At 43.6% G+C, this 19,477-nt stretch overlaps 2 non-coding genes across 2 annotated transcripts; one reads left to right on the top strand and one right to left on the bottom strand.

Annotated features, from left to right (window-relative positions):
• Positions 1-1,042: 1,042 nt before the first annotated feature.
• On the bottom strand, positions 1,043-1,114 carry trnae-cuc (transfer RNA glutamic acid (anticodon CUC)). Its single transcript has one exon. It is a non-coding gene; the product is annotated as a tRNA-Glu (tRNA).
• Positions 1,115-1,249: 135 nt separating this feature from the next.
• On the top strand, positions 1,250-1,321 carry trnaq-cug (transfer RNA glutamine (anticodon CUG)). Its single transcript has one exon. It is a non-coding gene; the product is annotated as a tRNA-Gln (tRNA).
• Positions 1,322-19,477: the final 18,156 nt, after the last annotated feature.

Here is a 19,477-nt window from a genome sequence, read left to right as displayed (position 1 = left end):
AATTGTCCAGCTGTAAAACTCCACTGATCAGGTGGGCACAGGCGGGCAGCGCAGTCTGTAAAGTTCTTTATTTAATAAAGTCCTTTAAAAGAATTCTTCGTACGGCTCAATCTCCTTCTCCCAGTTTAACTCTTCTGTTGCCGGCAAAGACTTAGTTGGTTTCTGGTTCCGGTTCTGGCAACAGAGCTACAGGTTGAGCTGTGGCAGCGAGTTACTGGTTCAGGTGAGAGAGAGCGAGAAAGACTGTCCGCTGTTCCTTATAGTCTGTCAGATCAAGAGGTGATTTGTTCTTGAGTTTTTGAGATTGGATTTCGGTTTCAGCCCCCAGTGTCCTATTGGAGGGGGGCTTGATTTATGACTGATGTCAATCCATGCCATCTTTTGGAAATGCCGGTTGGCCTGGGTTCGTAGCTCTATGTCGGGATTTCGGCTCTCGTCCACTTCAAAGAGTTTTTATCACCTACAGGCCCCTTTCTCCAGACATCTCATAGCAGAATTCCAAACTATTTGGCCTCTTCTTGGTGCCATCCTCCCCAAAACTGTCACTTTGATGCAAACCACTTCCAAGCTGATGAGCTAAGGGAATCTGATAACTTTGGGGGGGAGAGGTTTTCTTTAGATCAGTGCTTCAGCTCAGAGCCCAAATGCTCTTATCCAAATACACCCAACATAACGCTATAATGCTAAGCGAGCGCTCTACCACGTGAGCTAATCCTCAGGGCTCTCGGTGAGGCCGACCCCCACTTCTTCAGTCTTTAAGTGGCACGTCGCGAGTAAGTCCTTTCCTGCGCTTCAGGCAAGCTTGCAGGCAACTGCGGACGACTTTCCTTCCTCGGTGGCAGCCATCGTGCCGCAATAGAAAAGGATTGTCATGAGCAAAACTTTCAAAGTGACCGAAAAGATCACGGCCCGTCGTGTGATGTGATGTACAATGAGCTCCAGAAACGTTCATGGACATATGTGTATAAGTAAGGATTTAATCACAGATAGAGAGAGAGAAAATGCACCACACAGGTCCTAGGGGAAGAGCAACAAATCCACCTTCCCTGACCGGGAATCGAACCCGGGCCGCGGCAGTGAGAGCGCCGAATCCTGACCACTAGACCACCAGGGACGGCTCCGGAAGTGACCCGCCACACGCAGCACTCTGGGCGCAACTTGGCTCACTCTGGACTTGGCCGTGCGACAGAGCGAGACGTGTGCGTAGAGCAGAAACTTTCGTCACGGGCAAGAGGTGGGCAGCGGGCTTGGTTCCATGGTGTAATGGTTAGCACTCTGGACTCTGAATCCAGCGATCCGAGTTCAAGTCTCGGTGGGACCTGGGGCCCTTGGCAGGGGCAGCGGCGGTGAAGCGGTGGTCTACCTGCGTGAGGGCCTGTGTCTGTGAATAAGGCCTGTTTATGTTCCCTCTTGGGAGGCTTGGAGACGAATTGGCGAAAACTCCGGGTCAGCCTGGTGCGTTCATCTTCCTGGTGGTGACCGCGTGGCTTAACGGAGAAGAAGGTGCCTGTGTTGACAGATTACAGATAGATTATTTCCCTTCTTGGAAATCATCGTTAAAGCGAAAAGGAACTTTGTAAACCAGCTAGCTTGGAAGCAACCACGTCAGGGCATTCTTTCAGTGAGACCTCGGTTTTTTACAAGCACGAGTGAAGCTTTAAAAGAAAATGACATAGAATGTTTGCGGCCGTTCATCCAATCAAAAGGTGCAAGCCCGAGTCCGATTGCGGTCTGTCTTCCCTCGGGGCGGGGGGGATTGTGTTTTGTGAGATCCGGGGGAGAGGTGAGGTGGCTTTCTTTGGTGTATGCCAGAGGTCCGGTGAGAGGTTGTCTTTTACAACTGTCCCTCAGTCAATACCAAAAACAGTCCCTGCCAATCTGGGAAAGCCATTCAGTCCACAAACAGAGTTTTGACAAACATCCTGCGGGCTTTGTCTCCACCGTTTGATCCTTTTATCGTTGACAGGAATTTCTACAGGGTACGTCCCGAACAGGTGCCTCAATGGCTGTTTGCTAGCTCGATAAATCTAACTTGCTCGGTCTGCATACTATCTTTAATCTAAAACATCATACAGTCTCTTCGGTCTGACTTCGGATCGGAAGATTGAGGGTTGGAGTGCCTTTGCGGTCGTTCCTGGGGTTACGACGTCGAAGCGGCATCTCGGTCGTTTTTGGGGAACTTCGGAAGGGCCAGCTGGCGTGCTAATGCTGCAGCCGTCGCCGGCGCGTTGTGTCTGATAACCTTACGGCAAACAGGCAATGCCTTGCGCCTGTGTCTGCGGCAAGAAAAGTGAGCGACTCTCCCCCGAAACCGGGGCACGAGCGCCTGAGGCCTTGGAGAATGCGGGCATCGATCCCGCTGCCTCTCGCATGCTGTAGCGTAAGGTACACTTATACATTTCAATTAAAGAAGTGAATTTAGAGTATCACCTTATCACGAATCCTGGAATCTTGTAGAACTCAATTTCTGTAATAATTGGACGCAGACACCAATTCCAAAGATATAAATTGTCAAATGTATTCAAAACAAAGACTAAATGTAGCACTACACTAATTATACAAAAGGGAAAAACTAATTACAATTCAACTCTAGATCAACAAATCGAAGACAAATCACTTCCGTGACCAAATCAAAGACCATGGGATCACATATGATAACACAAATCGTTAAACAAAAAAGGTTATAAACACATTGACTACAATACCGGTTAGTAAGACGAAGGTGAGTCTCTCGTTAGTATTATTAGTCAGACATTAAATAACTACGCAGGTTAGTATTTATGTCAGGTAACTTCACGTTATATATATATATCAGTCTCATTCACGTTTAGGTGCCGAGAAAGATCCTATCATTACTTGTTACCACAATTTCCCTTAACTGATTATTATTCAATGATTAAGGATAGGCAGAGCCACCAATAATCTAATGTCTATTAACTTGTGTCAATTTCAGACTAAACAGTTAAACAGGAATGAGAAGATATTTCTCGGCATTGACAGATTTTATTTCTAAAATTATCAACAAAACAGTTTAATGCAACACACATTTATATTTAAGAAAACTAAATGATATTACACATTCTAGAGTTATGAATAACAGATTAACATTTCTAATTGATTTCTCAAATGTCATGAATCATGAACTCCAAACTGTTAAACTTATCTGAACTTCGTCGCAGAGAGGCCTCTCTGGCTTCGGGCTCAGATAACAGCACACGGCACGAGGTCCGTGTGGTTTGGAACAAAGGCAGTCCGGTTCGGCTTTGTCCAAGAACTTCCACTCAGTCGATACACCTGGAAGTTGGGGTTTCGCGAAAGTAGAGTCGTTTCCAAACAGATTTTCCACTGGTTTGAAGGCTCCAAGGTTGTGCACAAAATCTTCTTGGCAAGCAGGGTCTCTCACCGTACTTATTTGAAGACAAAGTCTTTGAGGAAAGCAGGGCCGTGTTTGTTCCAAGGGTCAAGTTTCTTAAGACTCAAATAGCTATTTAAATGACTGACACTTTCGTATACAGTCGACTTAGTCAATTGTCCAGCTGTAAAACTCCACTGATCAGGTGGGCACAGGCGGGCAGCGCAGTCTGTAAAGTTCTTTATTTAATAAAGTCCTTTAAAAGAATTCTTCGTACGGCTCAATCTCCTTCTCCCAGTTTAACTCTTCTGTTGCCGGCAAAGACTTAGTTGGTTTCTGGTTCCGGTTCTGGCAACAGAGCTACAGGTTGAGCTGTGGCAGCGAGTTACTGGTTCAGGTGAGAGAGAGCGAGAAAGACTGTCCGCTGTTCCTTATAGTCTGTCAGATCAAGAGGTGATTGGTTCTTGAGTTTTTGAGATTGGATTTCGGTTTCAGCCCCCAGTGTCCTATTGGAGGGGGGCTTGATTTATGACTGATGTCAATCCATGCCATCTTTTGGAAATGCCGGTTGGCCTGGGTTCGTAGCTCTATGTCGGGATTTCGGCTCTCGTCCACTTCAAAGAGTTTTTATCACCTACAGGCCCCTTTCTCCAGACATCTCATAGCAGAATTCCAAACTATTTGGCCTCTTCTTGGTGCCATCCTCCCCAAAACTGTCACTTTGATGCAAACCAGTTCCAAGCTGATGAGCTAAGGGAATCTGATAACTTTGGGGGGGAGAGGTTTTCTTTAGATCAGTGCTTCAGCTCAGAGCCCAAATGCTCTTATCCAAATACACCCAACATAACGCTACAATGCTAAGCGAGCGCTCTACCACGTGAGCTAATCCTCAGGGCTCTCGGTGAGGCCGACCCCCACTTCTTCAGTCTTTAAGTGGCACGTCGCGAGTAAGTCCTTTCCTGCGCTTCAGGCAAGCTTGCAGCCAACTGCGGACGACTTTCCTTCCTCGGTGGCAGCCATCGTGCCGCAATAGAAAAGGATTGTCATGAGCAAAACTTTCAAAGTGACCGAAAAGAACACGGCCCGTCGTGTGATGTGATTTACATGAGCTCCAGAAACGTTCATGGACATATGTATATAAGTAAGGATTTAATCACAGATAGAGAGAGAGAAAATGCACCACACAGGAGTAGATAGTAGGGTTTTTTGGGCGCGGCCTATTTTGTTATGACGTATGCCCTAAGCTTATTAATATTCCTACGTCATAATTGGGGGGCGTGATTTTAGAGTTATTTCCTTAATTATTCCTACGTCATATCCGTCAGAAAGTGTACACCCCTAAAACCCTGAACAACAAGGCCACCCATAACCGGTTGTTCTTGTTGTTCTTGTTGGTCAACTGTAGAGTGTGAATGGGTCGGCTCTTCCTGTAGTGGTTGGGGGTCTTTTTTAAATATACATGTAAGGGGCCCAGGTCTTAACAATGCCATTTTGAATAGTGCGTTTATCATATTCACACTGTCTCTGTCTCTGTCTCTGTCTGTCTCTCTCTCTCTGTCTCTCTCGCCCAAGCATTTTATAAGATCAACAAGTTCTGTTGTCTGTAATGGTCCCAGGTCTTAACAATGCCATTTTGAATAGTGCGTTTATCATATTCACACTGGCTCTGTCTCTGTCTGTCTCTATATCTCTCTCTCTCGCCCAATCATTTTATAAGATCAACAAGTTCTGTTGTCTGTAATGGTCACAGGTCCTAACAATTCCTGTTTTGCATAGGGTACTTATGTTAACCCCAATGTATATGGCTCTGTCTCTCCCCTCAAATTTAATTAAAAATAAAATTTAAAAAAAGAGGGTGTGTGTGTGTGTGGGTGTTTGTCGGTATAGGTTAATTGTTTTTGTAAAAAAAAAAAAAAAAAAAAAAAAGCTGTGGTTATATTTTATCTCACACATAATGTGTTCATTCGTTTTACTTAAATACATTCTAGGGTCTTAAAGCTCATAAGAGTTAGACTTAAGATAAGGATATGTTTTTAAGGTATTTTAGCAGGCTCAATCCCTGATGATAAGGAATCATTTAAAAAATAAAAACAACTGATCACTCAATGCTAAATAGATCACAACACTCAAGGCTAAATCACTCACACCACGGGGGACGGGGGTGGGCTCAGACAAACGTAGGCATGGCGTGTGGTCTCAAAACATTCAGAATACTTTTAAACTATATAATTTATAAGCTTTGTAAAATAAACCCAAATATCTCTTTTGTGGGGATAAACGCTGTTCTGAGTAGTTTGTGACTTGTTTAATACCAAAGAAAGCATCGCTATTAAAAAAAAATAAAAAATCACTGTAAAAGCGCTACTTATTTTAGATCTTTATAGTTATTTTCTTGGCTCAGGTTGTTTTTTAGCGCGTATAAAGGCCTGAAATATTCTTAGTGTTTATTGACTATAGGTCTTGATGCTTAAAAATGTTTTTTTGAGAGACCAAAAGGTTCTAATAAAAGTTTAGAGTAGAGAGGAGAGAGATCGTCACCATCTGGTTTCTATTTGAAATTGATGCAGGGTCATTTTATTGGTTGGTTTTGATATGTTAATTGGTAACAGGACGGCACAAAGGCCAGCCCAGAACAATGCCTTACAAGCAGATCCGGCATCCGGCCATCAGTATAAGTATGAAGGTCTGGTCTTCAGCTCGACAGACTCATACTGACCTTTCGATTTAAGCCTAAAGGTCAACAATGTCCGGAAACAACATCAACGACTTCGATTTAAACGAGTTTTTAGGTAAGTCTTCAGATTATTTTCATTGACTCAGAGCGGGTTGTGGGCATGTATTGTAAATAAGGTTATAACATCTGTTTTAAGTTCTGTAAAATTATTTTTCAGCCAGTCAACAGGAGTTAATTCCCAACGCTGAGGAGATCATCTGGAACAACGACGGTAAGATTTTTGTGTTTGCGCTCAAGGGTTCTTATGTATGGGTGTGTGGTTGTGTTTTGAAGCGGCTCCTTAGAGTTATGAAAACGTTTTAATATATATTAATGGCGGTCTCTTTAATTACACAGAAACTATCGAAAGGCCTGTGATTAATGTCTCCGAGGATCAACCAAGAGAAGTGGTTGTCCCTAGACAGGCTGTCTGCCGACCGGGTAAGAACTAAACCCCTGTTTGTTTGTATAACGTTTCTGTAAGATGTTTGAGGCCCGTTTTGTTAATTTTAAAAAATATCCTTTCTAACAGTATTAAGAAACGTGGTTCGAGACAACGAAAGGCCTTCCACATCGAGGGCTTGTTTAGTTTTACCTTCGAGAACCGTAACCTTTCAAGAATCTGAAAGGCCGTCAGCCCCTGTATCTGATAGCGGTGAGTATATATCTGCCGCTTGTAAGAGGTTAAAGCTTTTTATAAAGCGGGGTGGTTAAAGGTTAAACATGTCTCTTACCTTCACAGAAGTGCAAAAAGCTAAACCAGCTGAAAAACATAAGAAACGATTATTCTTTGGAGGTAAGTAAGATCTTTCAAACTTTAATGTTTTTAAAAGGGTTTTGTTTGCCCGTTGAGGGCTAATATTTAAGCGAGGGGTGCCCATTTCCTGTAGGTCTTGGGGGTTCTGGGAAAGATCATTAGAAGTCCGGACAGGTCTAGGCTTGTTTCTGGGGCATGTGTTTAGAAATGACCGATTGCCCGACCGTCTGGTTAGGAAGTAAAGCTGTCCGAAAGGTTTTAGTAAGTTGTTTGGCTTATCTCCCGCAATTATACTTCTGTTTTAAAGTGGCTGTAGGAAAAGGCTTGAAGGTGTTCATTGTATTTAATATTTAAACAGATCGTGAAAACGTTTGTGAAACAGGAAGTCCCGGGATCAGGAAGCGTTTACACTTGGAAGGTTCGTTTAAAAATGAAATGTGGTGTGTGTGTGTGTATAAAAAGTGTTTTATTAACAATATTACATTTAAGAAACAGTTTATTTACAGAGGCTTCTCTGTTTTACATTTATTATCAAGTCCTAATAAATATATTGTCTGTAAATAATAAGGCGTTGTAGTGAATGTCTAAGCCTATTTTCAAAGGTCTAAAAAAGCTAAAGGTTTTGAAGGTCCTGGGCATGTTGTTTTAAGTTTGATTTCTGTCGCCGTTTAAAGATGTAAATGTAATGTATATTTTTATTCTTCCCAAGACTCTTGGGATAGTCATTCTGTGGATGAGCTATTGAGGACAATTACCCCGTCTAAGTGGGATCAAACATCTTCCCCGGAGAGATCACCGAGAGGATCCCCCACGGTGGTCTTGGAGACCCCCCAACATCTACTCAGGCCACAGCCTTCTGGGGGTAATTCAACAATCCAGATTCAGCCCGCCGCATTGTCGGGCGGAACAAATACAGGCAACCAACAACCTCAGGGGTCGCCGTCAGTCAGGGTTGACACACCACCCAACGACGGACTGGTTTCAACATCGTCCCCCCAGCCCCGTTTCTTGGCTACAGAAACGCTGAACAGTACACCGCGATTGGCCAGGGTGTCACCGCAAAGGCCTTCTTGGTCTCCGTCCGTGAGTATACGCTCGCTCCCTGCCTCCTTCGACCGAGATTTACCGGAGCGACCATCCTTTGCAGCTGAGCCAGGACACCATCCCCCGGAGCTACTTCCTGAAGGTCGGCATGAGTTGCTACATACCTTGTTACTAAATCAAAGACTTGTGTTAGTGGGGCAAAACCTTGTGATAGAGAGCCAAAACACCCTTATTAATACCCTTACTAACGAATTGTACCGTATTTAATGTTTTAATAGATACAAAACGCCTTACTATTGTGGGTTGTTGGAAAAATAAAAAATAAAAAAAATGTCCGGACTTGGTAAAAGAACTCACAAACTAAAGGATTATGAACAAGTTAGGGCCCCAAAAAGACCTTCCCGAGAGAACACCCTCGGCCCTGTTGTGAACTCCTCTGATGTCCCAATGAACCAGGAACTATTACAAATGATAAATGATTTAAATAACCCCCAATCACCACCGATAGAATGTGAATTACCAGACTTACCGTGAACCCCGACCTGTTACAAATGGTCAATGATCTAAATAACCACCTCCCAACGGTAGCGCTTATAGAGGTTCAACCCCTAGTTCACCCCAATTTGTTTGAAATGGTGGAGGCTTTGGAGACGCTACCCCGACCAAATTCTGCCCCTATTATAAATGATTTGAGACAATTAGAACACAGTACGGCGGCAGAAGCAGCCGTCACTATAGAGGAGGGTCTTGACATTAACCGGGTGGATATCTTTGAAGGACTTTTACAGGCTTTAAATGAGCCTCCTCAAAAAGGGGGTTTTGTAGATGTCAGCGGTGGGGGTGTTCGGAATGTGGAGGGTTCTGAGACTGATAAGGCTGTGGATGACATGCTCTGTGAGAATGTAGGGGTTGAAGGCTTTGTTCAAAATGATGATGTGTCCAAAAGTACCAGTGATCCCGTGATTATAGATAGACCGGCCTATAACAATTTTGAAATGATTCAGCGTTTTAATTTTGCAGATCTTTTAAATTGTGACAATTATGCAGAAATATTTGTCAACATACACGAGGCCTTGCAAAACATGCTTGAACAGGTTGCTGAAAGGGTCAGACCTCGAGATGTTGTACAGTTAGAACTCAGAGGGGATGATTTGTTTAGCAACCTATCTGTAATGCTGAGTGGAGATAATTTAGATGTTGATGAATTTCTGGCTAAAATCGAAGCGTTATTGCAAAGTAACGCATCCATCTTAGCTGATGAAAGTCTGTCTCTGGTAATGAATGTGGTTCCTAACCCTGAGGGTAGGGCGCTTAGAAGACTGTCGAAATGCTTGAAGAACGACATAATTAGGAACAAGCTCAGGCAATTAGTGGTGAGTTCCAATGGGGACAATAAGCTCTGTTTTGCTTACAGTTTAATAAAACTACTCACCCCCGACATGCCTGAACCCCAAGCTATGCAAGAGGCTTTAATGCTTCATCAGAGGGCCGGCTTAAACTCTCAACAGATGGTTGCCTTTTCAGACATTGCCATGTTTGAGGAGTTGTTGTCTTTAAAAATTGTTGTGTGGTACCGTTGTGAGGTAAAGGAAGTATTTGTGAAATTTCAGACACATCCTGAAACCCATACACAGACACTGTTTCTCTTCCTAAGTGATAGTCATTACTTTGGAATAAAGAGTTTGACGGCTTTTTTGGGTTGTTCGTATGTTTGTCATTGGTGTTATAAGGCCTTCAATGATAAGCTTAAGCACCGCTGTGACGGTTACTGTAACGTCTGTTTCAATCCGCAATGTCGTAAGGGTTTGGCCCCTACCATCCGATGTAAAGATTGCTTAAGGATTTGTCTCTCCGCATTCTGTTTTTCCGAACATAAGGTGCAGAGGGCCGCTGCTGAGGGGGTTAAAAAACGGAGTTATTGTGATCAAACTAAATATTGCCCGCAGTGTTGCCTCCAGTACCGTTTTCATGAGGTTAAACCACACAAATGTCTGGAACCGAGATGTAGGATCTGTAATGCGGATTTAACCCCGGGGTCTGAACACCAGTGCTTTATTCAGCCGGTTAAAAAGGAGCCGCCGCACAACCGGTATGTCTTTTTTGATTTTGAATGCCGGCAAGAAAACGGGGTCCATGTTGCTAATTATATACACTGTATTGACATGTTGGATTGTGAGTGGTCAGCTAGCGGTGAGAGTTGTGTCAGGGATTTCTTTACGCGGTATCGCGGTCCAAAATACCTCAATTACACATTTATTGCCCACAATGCTAAGGGTTATGATTCTTACATATTGATGAAGTATCTGGTGGAAAATGGGGTGACCCCAAAAATAATAGCTCAGGGTAGCAAGATCATGTGTTTCACCGACGAGGCTTTCAACCAACGTTACATAGACTCGTTAAATTTCCTCCCCATGAAATTGAGCGCTTTGCCTAAAGCTCTGGGTTTTGAGGCTCAGAAGAAAGGTTGGTTCTGCCATTTTTTTAATACTAAGGACACTCAAAATTATCGAGGGTCCTACCCGCCCGCCTCTTATTATGGGGTTGATACTATGATGTCTCATGAGAGGGAGGAATTCTTTAAATGGTACAATACGGTTAAGGGGGGTGTTTTTGATTTCCGAGAAGAGATGGCCGCTTATTGTAAAAATGATGTGGTGATCCTTAAAGAAGCCTGTTTGCGTTTCCGCACCGAGGTTATCAACACGTCGGGTCTCGACCCTTTGCAAAGTGTGACCATAGCGTCTCTCTGCATGAAAATGTATCGATCCAATTTCTTGCAGAAAAACACTATAGCGGACACCACTTCTGACAACTATCGTGCTAGACAAAAGAACTTTTCGACTGTCTCCATACAGTGGCTGGAATATCTGAGTGCCCGGGATAACATCTTCATCAGACATGCTTTAAATCAAGAGGAAGTCAAAATGGGTCCTTACTACTTAGACGGTTTTAGCGACGTGTCCGGGCGGCGTACCGCTTATGAGTTTGCTGGTTGTATTTACCATGGCTGTCCTCAGTGCTTCGACCCAAACACCTTTAACCCCGTAACACAAAAACTCTGCGGTGATATGTACTATGATTTCCAGGAACGAATTGAAACTTTAAAAAACACCTATGGTTTGAATGTACTGGTGATTTGGGAACACGCGTGGACGACCCTGAAGCAACAGGATGTGGGGGTACAACGGCTTATGGAAACCTTGGACTTTCCTGAACGTCTAGAGCCCAGGGATGCGTTATTTGGGGGTCGTACCAACGCCCTCTGTTTACATTATGAGGTAAAGGAGGGTGAGAGAGTAGATTACTATGATTTCACCAGTCTGTACCCTTATGTCAACAAGACCAAAATGTACCCGGTGGGGCATCCAACCATTGTTTATCGTGACTTTCTCGAAATCGGACAGTACTTTGGTTTGATCAAAGTCACCATGTACCCTCCTCGTGAGCTGTTCCTACCCGTGTTGCCTTACAGGTGTTCGGGAAAATTGATGTTCCCTCTGTGTAGAACGTGTGTGGAAACTGAAAATCAAAATACCTCTTGTCTGCACAGTGATGACGAGAGAGCGCTGACGGGTGTCTGGTGTAGCATTGAGCTTGACAAGGCGGTGGAGAAAGGTTACAGAGTCGGTAAGGTGTATGAGGTTTGGCATTTTTCTGAAAAATCTGATACTCTTTTTGCTGAGTACATTATGACCCATCTGAAAGGGAAACAGGAGGCATCGGGCTATCCCTCATGGTGTGTTGACTCCGCTGCCAAAGAGCGGTACGTTCAGCAATATTTTGAAAAGGAAGGGATCCGTCTAGAGCCGGGGAACATAACTGTAAACCCCGCCAAGAGACAAATGTCCAAACTGATTTTAAACAGTCTGTGGCGTAAGTTTGGGGAAAGAAATAACCGTCTAAACACAACCTTGATTAAAACCCCTGAACAGTTTATAGAATTTATCTTTTCCAAACAACATGCAGTATCACACTTTCAATTCTTAAATGACCACGTGGCACAGGTCCAGTGGAGGGCCCCTAAAGATTTCCCCACCAAACAGGGAAACGTTAATGTTTTCATAGCGGTTTTTACCACGGCTTACGCCCGGCTTGATCTGTACAACTTAATGGATCAGCTGCAGGAACGCACGCTCTATCATGATACTGACTCTGTAATCTTTGTCACCAGGCCAGGGGATTGGGTCCCTCCCCTCGGGGACTACCTTGGGGAGTTAACGAGCGAGCTAGATCCTCAGGACCACATAGTGGAGTTTGTTTCAGGGGGTCCTAAGACTTACGCATACAGAACGGCTGCGGGTAAGACCTGTATGAAAGTTAAGGGTTTCACTCTGAACCATTGTAACAACAAGCTCATTAACATCAAGTCTCTGACGACCCTGGTACAAAGTTTTGTAACCGAGAAAGACGCGCCTCCTCGCGAGATTATTACAGCCGGAAATCAGATCTATCACAATAAAAAGGGGTACACATTGGAAAATAGATCACTAAACAAACGGTTCAGGGTGGTGTACAATAAAAGAGTGTTGAAGACTGATTATACCACTCTGCCTTATGGATATTAGCAGTGGTTTTGATAACAGACTTCAACACCCTTTCTCCTGTATTATAGCCGGTCCCTCCAATTCGAGTAAGAGCTATCTTATAAAGAACATCATAGAAGATGTGGACGCAACCGTGTCCCAAGCTCTTGACAACATAGTGTGGTGTTACTCTTGCTGGCAACCTCTCTACGATGATTTGGCATCAAAAAAAAATAATCTGAAATTTGTGCAAGGTCTCCCCGCCTCGTTGTGTGACGATGACCTGTTCCCGCCCGGACAAACTAATCTAGTGATCCTTGATGACCTGATGGAGCAGGCCGGTGACAACAGTGAAGTGGAAAAAGCTTTCACAAAGTACACTCATCATAGGAATTTAAGTATTATTTATTTAGTTCAAAATCTATTTTTTCAAGGTAAAAAAAGCCGCACTATTAATTTAAATGCCAATTATATAATTCTTTTTAAAAACCCCAGAGATAAACTACAGGTCACCGTCTTGGCTCGTCAAATGTACCCTAACCAGACCAAATTCTTTTTGGAGGCATTTGAGGATGCCACCAAAAAACCCTACGGGTACTTGATTGTGGACTTAAAAGCACAAACCCCAGAAGACTTTCGCCTCAGAACAGGTTTGTGCCCGCCCGATTGGCCGGCAGTGTATGTGCTAAAGAAAAGGAAATAAATAAGAATGTCTGTTCGGATTAAAAGAAATCTGCCGCTTTTGCAAATGTTATTTGAGGGGAGCCCGCGCCATAGGAAAGCTGTGCTGGCAGGGGCCCCCTCGGATTTGATCGAGACCCTGTGTGAAATAGCTTTTAACATCTTACGCGGTAATATACCCCTAACCCCTTCTCAACATTCTAAACTCAAAAAACAAAAAGCGGTTATCAAGATCATCGCTAATAAGAAGTATTCTATTAAAAGAAAAAGAAAGAAGATTAATCAAACCGGAGGTTTTATAGGACCGCTGTTGAGCATAGCCGTGCCTTTCCTAACCAGTCTTCTAGCTTCTAGAGTGGGTTAATAATGGAATATGCTCAGAAAATGTTTTTGATCCCTCAGGAGCAGCTTGAGAAACTGAGAAAAAATGTTGTCGGGCCAGAGCCCATTAGACAAATGGCCGAAAACAACCTGGACTCTGAAATGAAAGCTATACTGGCCAGGGCCGATTTAAATCAGTATTCCAAAGCCCAGATGTATAGCAACACGTTACAGCGCTACCTCCGTCTGGTTAGACAGGGTGAAAAAGATCAAAACATTTTAACTTTAACCATGGCCTCTCAAGAAAATGGTTCTGGGACTGATGCGGGGGGTACGGTTGATAAAGATGTTGCGGTGCCCGAACCTGTTGAGAGTTCAGAGGGAGATGTTGTAACGGATGTTTTGAGAAACATGCCGGCCAGAAGCAAAAGACATGCAGAATATATTCTGCACAAAATGGTTCAGAAACCGCGGGTAACGACTTGGAATGAACAGGGTGAATTTGTTTTTAAAGGACAACTGATCAAAGGTTCACACATGTTTGATTTGTTGAAGAGTGTCACTAGCACTAATAAGGTACCCGATAGTCGCCGACCTGTAGGCTGGAATGCTTTCCTACAGGCGATGGCCTGTCTGAACATGCCCCAATCAACAGTCCCTAACCAGGAAACGCGACAAAAAATCCGTCTGTGTAAAGAGGTGGTGACTGATCTGACGCCGATATCTCATTACTCTGACCGTGTTGAGCAACCCTCCTCAGGATCTATCCATCGTTGGGAAGCTTATTAATCTCATGTTTTTATTTGTCTCCCCTGTAAATAAGGAACCGACAAACAATTTTTTTATTTTTTATTTTTATTTTCAAATGTTGTACATTTATTTATAACATAACCCTGCTTTGTATAAGATTTGTGTTGAATAAAAACAAAACTAATGATTCAAAGGCTGTTTTCATTATTTTTTCACTTTAACACGCATGACATCTTTTAAAATCCTCACAAGAACACCCCATCTGTATACATGGCTGGCTAGGGTCGTAAGTAATTGTGTTATAAGGGGGGGTCCACAGTGTCCTGACAAACTCTGCCACTTTTTTATCATTTTGGCCTAAATCCTCACTGTACAAGGACATAATATCGGGGTATGACCTTCCTTTAGATCTATGATATAAGAAAAACACACAGTGTTGACCACAAGTGAAGGTCTGAAGACTTTGTACTTGACGACCGCTGTAAATGGTTTCTTGACAGTTGTTGAGCAGAAAGTTATTGATCTTCCGAGGGAAAGGTCTGAAATCCGGGGGGTTTCCATAGGAATCAAAAAATTCCCCACGGCGGTCCTCCCTTAGATAAATAGCCAGCCAATGTTCTCCGGGCATATTTTTAGGGTGTGTGTTGATTATGTACATTGCAGGTAAATTCTTGATCTTAAATTTAGGCAGCTGGTCGCAGGCGTAGACTCCTTGAAACACTTTCCGTGAGCCGTCCAGGGCATTCATGATGTGGTTGAGCTCTCTGGTGTTCATTTTAATAATAATCATACAGAACGTTTCTCCTCTGATTCACCTCAATAATGTTGTCAAACACAGCATACACGACCATATTTACAGTGCGTGGTAGAGGCTGCTTGAAACGCATCTCCAAACGCATATTGCCCGTCTTCATCAGTGAAAAATGTTGTCCACACTCTTCGTCAGGGGTCAGGTTGAAACCGTACAGGGTGTAACCGCTGCAGTATTCCCGGCGATCGATCAGCAGAGGTTGATCCTTGAGATGGCGACCCGTAGCCAGTACTAGACTGTAATATTCACGAACCGCGTTGCCGTTTTCAAAGTCAGGTTGAAAAGGTCTGGATGGAACCTGCACACCATCGACGTACAGTGCTATAAATTCCGCGTTATAATGTTTAAAGTTAAAGGGGTTCTTGTTGTAAACCCCGGTAAATGCATCATTATCCACGAGACCTATAATAACCTGTTTTGGGAGCTGGCCTAGAAACAGATTTTCCTGGTTCATCACCCGTGTCCCTGCGGGGATACTGTGGACTTTCATATAGACTCTTTCGATCGGGTACTTGGCGTTTGCCGTCATTAAAGCCTGCGCATGTCCTAGTTTAACCGCCGGGGAGACGGATACTTTTTTCACAAACAGCGAGGCCGATAATATGGTCAGTTTATATTTTTCAGTATCAGGGGTCATCAGACAAAAAGCACTTTTACTACGGATCATTTTAATTTTAATGTCTACCCCGTTGAGCATGAGTTTTTCTTGGAAAAATATGTCTGCATGAATATGTCCCATTAGCTCAAAGGTCCTCCCTTCTGTTGAAAAGGCCGTTCTTTTTTGCAAACCCTTATTGAGTCCCTCTGGATCCTGGTCGTCCATAGCTTCCGGGGTGTCTTTGAAGAAAAGGCCGGGGCTGAACTGTTTGCTTAGGGTCTCCTCACTATAATTAAGGATACACTCCATCATGGCCCTATAGGGGTAAGTATTGCTGCTTTGACTAATGAGCCGATCTCCCAGGGTCACATCCACCTGTGAAAACATGGTCAAAGTGGGTCTTTGAGACTGGTACGTAGTGTGGCTTGTCATAAGTAATTGTGACCATGTCATTGCTTTTACCTTTAATAAGTACATTTCTCAAAAGGGGGACATAGCTATCCCCGACCCTCTGGTGTATTATGATATCCGTATACACATAAAGAGTGTAAAAGCCGCCACTGATGTCAGCCGGGAAGGGTGCCACCACTTCTGAGAACCTGCTCTCTGTGTCAGAATAGAACCCTAATATACGCCCCAGTTGTCCTTTGGTTTGAATGCTAATACCAGGTTTTGACACCTTGTACACTCTGTTTTTAATAGGGTTGTAATATAGCTTGATGTTGGGGGTGCCTTCTGAGAACTGTTTATGCATCTCATCTAATATTGTATCCACATTGTCATAATAACCTCCTTGCATCGTGAATGTCCATTGACTCTTTTTAACATCGTCAAAAATGGCGAAGGTGGCATCCTTATCTTGTAAAACAGCCCAAGTGTAAGGATACTGTATTTCCGCCAACCCCACTTCCCACGACCCCCTTAGATCTATAGATTTTCCAAATTGTACCGTGTAACTGGATATTTCATTTTTAGGGTATATATCGAGAGAGGCGTTACTGGGTAGAGTCACGTAGAAGCCTCCTGATTCCATCTTGAGTATCGAAAGTAATGACCCCATCACACCAGCGGGCATGTTGTTATAAGGCTTGAATATCACAAACCTGTTGTTCCGGGACCCAACTATTGAACTTTTCAGGCCATCCAAGCCATTTCACCAACACATATTTTTTCCGGTTCTGGGTTTTCTCAGCTAATATCTTTTCAACTCTGTATACAATGTCTTTACCCACAATAATTTTTTGTATCTCGGCTTCATAAAACGTTCCTTCTATATCCTCCCCGTCATAGTCTTTTAACCGGTACACGGGGGGGTCTCTAGCCACCTGTTCGGTAACTGTAAAATATTCGTCAGAAAATGTTTGTTCATAACCTTTGGCAAAAGTACTCCTTAGCTTTGAAACGCGAACCACATCACCGATGTTGAACTTATAAGTAGTTTTCCCCTTCTTAATAAATGGGCCGTATAATTTTTTATAGACCTTAAAAGAATTACTTTGATCAACATCTATAGGCTTCATTTTAATACTGGCGTGATACCCTTGGTTGTAAGCATCGATAAAATCCTGAACTTTATCAAAATACTTGAACGTGTTGACCGCTGTAAAATATCTCCACATTTTGGTCTTTATGGTGCGGTTAAACCTCTCCACCACCGATGCCTTAAGCTCATTACCGGTGGTGAAATGATGTATTTTGTGTCTCTTCAGTAGATTCTGAAATTCTCTGTTGAGAAACTCTTTTCCTTTATCAGTCTGCAGTTTTTTAGGACATCGTCCCTGGGACAATATATCCTCAAAGGCCCTTGTCACCGCCCGACCTGTTTTATTATGTAGAATGCGAGCCCAGGCATATTTTGATAACACATCGATACACATCAACATAAATTTGTGACCATTGTTATGTTTTGATAAATTTGACATATCGACTAGATCCATTTGCCATTGTGAGTCTATGTCAGTTGCATATACACGGTTTCTTTTAAAGTTAATCCTGAGAGGTTTATGTAAGGTATAGGCGTCTTGTTCCCGTAACCATTCTGAAACAACCACATCATTAACCTTCACGCCGGCCTCAGCGAGTCCTCTTTGAAAACCCTTCTTACCCGCCAAACCCCCAATCTTGGCTGGGTTGTAGTATAGTTCATGCATTTGGGGAGCTTGCCGAGTCATTCTGCCAAATAAACACACAGACCCACACTATGCGCAAAGTTTTTATACAAGGTTTTTTATTCAACTTCAGGAGAGCAGATACCCCTTTTTAGACATTTGAGAAAAGTATAACATACACAACAATTTTTTCTACGGTCCAGACAAAAAGAAATCAGATGATTGGTTACTTGATCTATATCAACAAATACCTGTTTCTTTATCTTGTAGGCACACACCTCAGTTACATATGTAAATAAAACAACAATATGACCTATTTTAAAAGTAAACAGAGGGGTATTAAACATGCTCAGTAAAAGGTCATACAGATGTTGATGAAATGGCCTAATATCATTCTTGGCCCCCTTGAGCGCTTCATCCCAGTGTTCGTACCCCCCGGTCTTTGTTACAGCAACCATTAACTTTTCCAGGTTTGAAAGTTGATCCTCATCGATGGTTAAATCTGTAGAGAAAAGGCTCGCGTTGGCTACTTTTCTGTCAAGCACATGGTGTAATAGCGCTCTCAGGTTAGCTGCAGAGTGTTGATGACAGAACCAGTTGCAGCAGCAGTCCAGAACATTCCCCATGTTCAAAGTCCCTTAGTTCAGGTCAGAGTCTGAATCAGTGGCGTAGATGTCGAATTCTTCGTCGCTGCCCCCAGCTTTAACTTCTTTACGGAAGAAATAAGCTTTTAGCTTGCCAGCGGTTTTTCTACTTGGCTCATCCAGGTCATTGAGCAGCTGCCCAAGTTTCTCTATTATAAACGGCTCCTTTTTCAGCTCCAGCAAAATCTCATCTATGATTTTCTGGACTTGTCCAGCAGTGACATGTATGTGGGAGTAAGACAGAGCCTTGATTAGTGCCGGTTTCAGCCACGGTTTGTTCAGTCTTCTGTAAAACACGTTGAAATAGAACAGGAAATAGTAACGGTCTGGTTCAAACAAACAACTGTGTCTCAACTGACTGGGGTGATTCACTTCACACCCCCGACAGACTTCTTTCAGAGCTCGGTCGATGAGAGCACTCAGAATATACACCAGGGTGCTTTTAACCACTCTGCTTACTTGGACACCTACCCCGGGCATAAATCCTGCGTCTTCATCACGCCCCCGAGACCGTCCGATGCTCATTGGGTCGCCTGGTGGTTTGTGGGGTGTTTCTACATCCATTGGACTGACCCCCTCCTGAGACGCACAGACGGTAGACAGTTCGGCAAAATCGAGGCCCTCCATGAGCTCCAGAGGCTGGGGATCCCCGAGACTCATTTGGACATCCATCGCTCCGCATGTTGTTTCGTCCTGAGGGACCGGGGTCTGAGGTCTTGGAGGGTAACCGCAGTCAGAGGGTTCCGGAGTGTATACAAAATCTGGGGAATAGAACCAGGGGTGATCCCGGGTTTGAAGAGGCCTGTAGAGCCTGTCGACGTCCGCAGCTTTCGGGTAAGACATTCTCTTTAATTTTAAACCATGAATGAATTGTTGCGCCTTTTATCCTATCTCTTCACTACGTCACGACACACCGCCCTCTTAGAAGAGAGTAGACCCTGAGCCGTCAGACCCCCCTCCAACCCCCCACAGGTCGTCTGTTTTATCATCGTCGTCGTCATTCAAGGGGGATATATAATCCATAATCCAGCATATTCTCCTTCTAACAGAATCCAGTTGTGAACATTTGGTCAAGATGTCAAAACCATCATTTATACAGTTTATGACCTCTTTCAAGAACGGCCAGTCCACGGCGTCAAACATAATTTCAGTAACCTGTTTTTCTGGATCCT

Source organism: Amia ocellicauda, unplaced genomic scaffold (genome assembly GCF_036373705.1).
Source record: "Amia ocellicauda isolate fAmiCal2 unplaced genomic scaffold, fAmiCal2.hap1 HAP1_SCAFFOLD_150, whole genome shotgun sequence".
Classification (NCBI taxonomy): Eukaryota; Metazoa; Chordata; class Actinopteri; order Amiiformes; family Amiidae; genus Amia; species Amia ocellicauda.
Note: the sequence above shows the minus strand (reverse complement) of the source record. Positions and strands in the feature narration are given on the sequence as shown.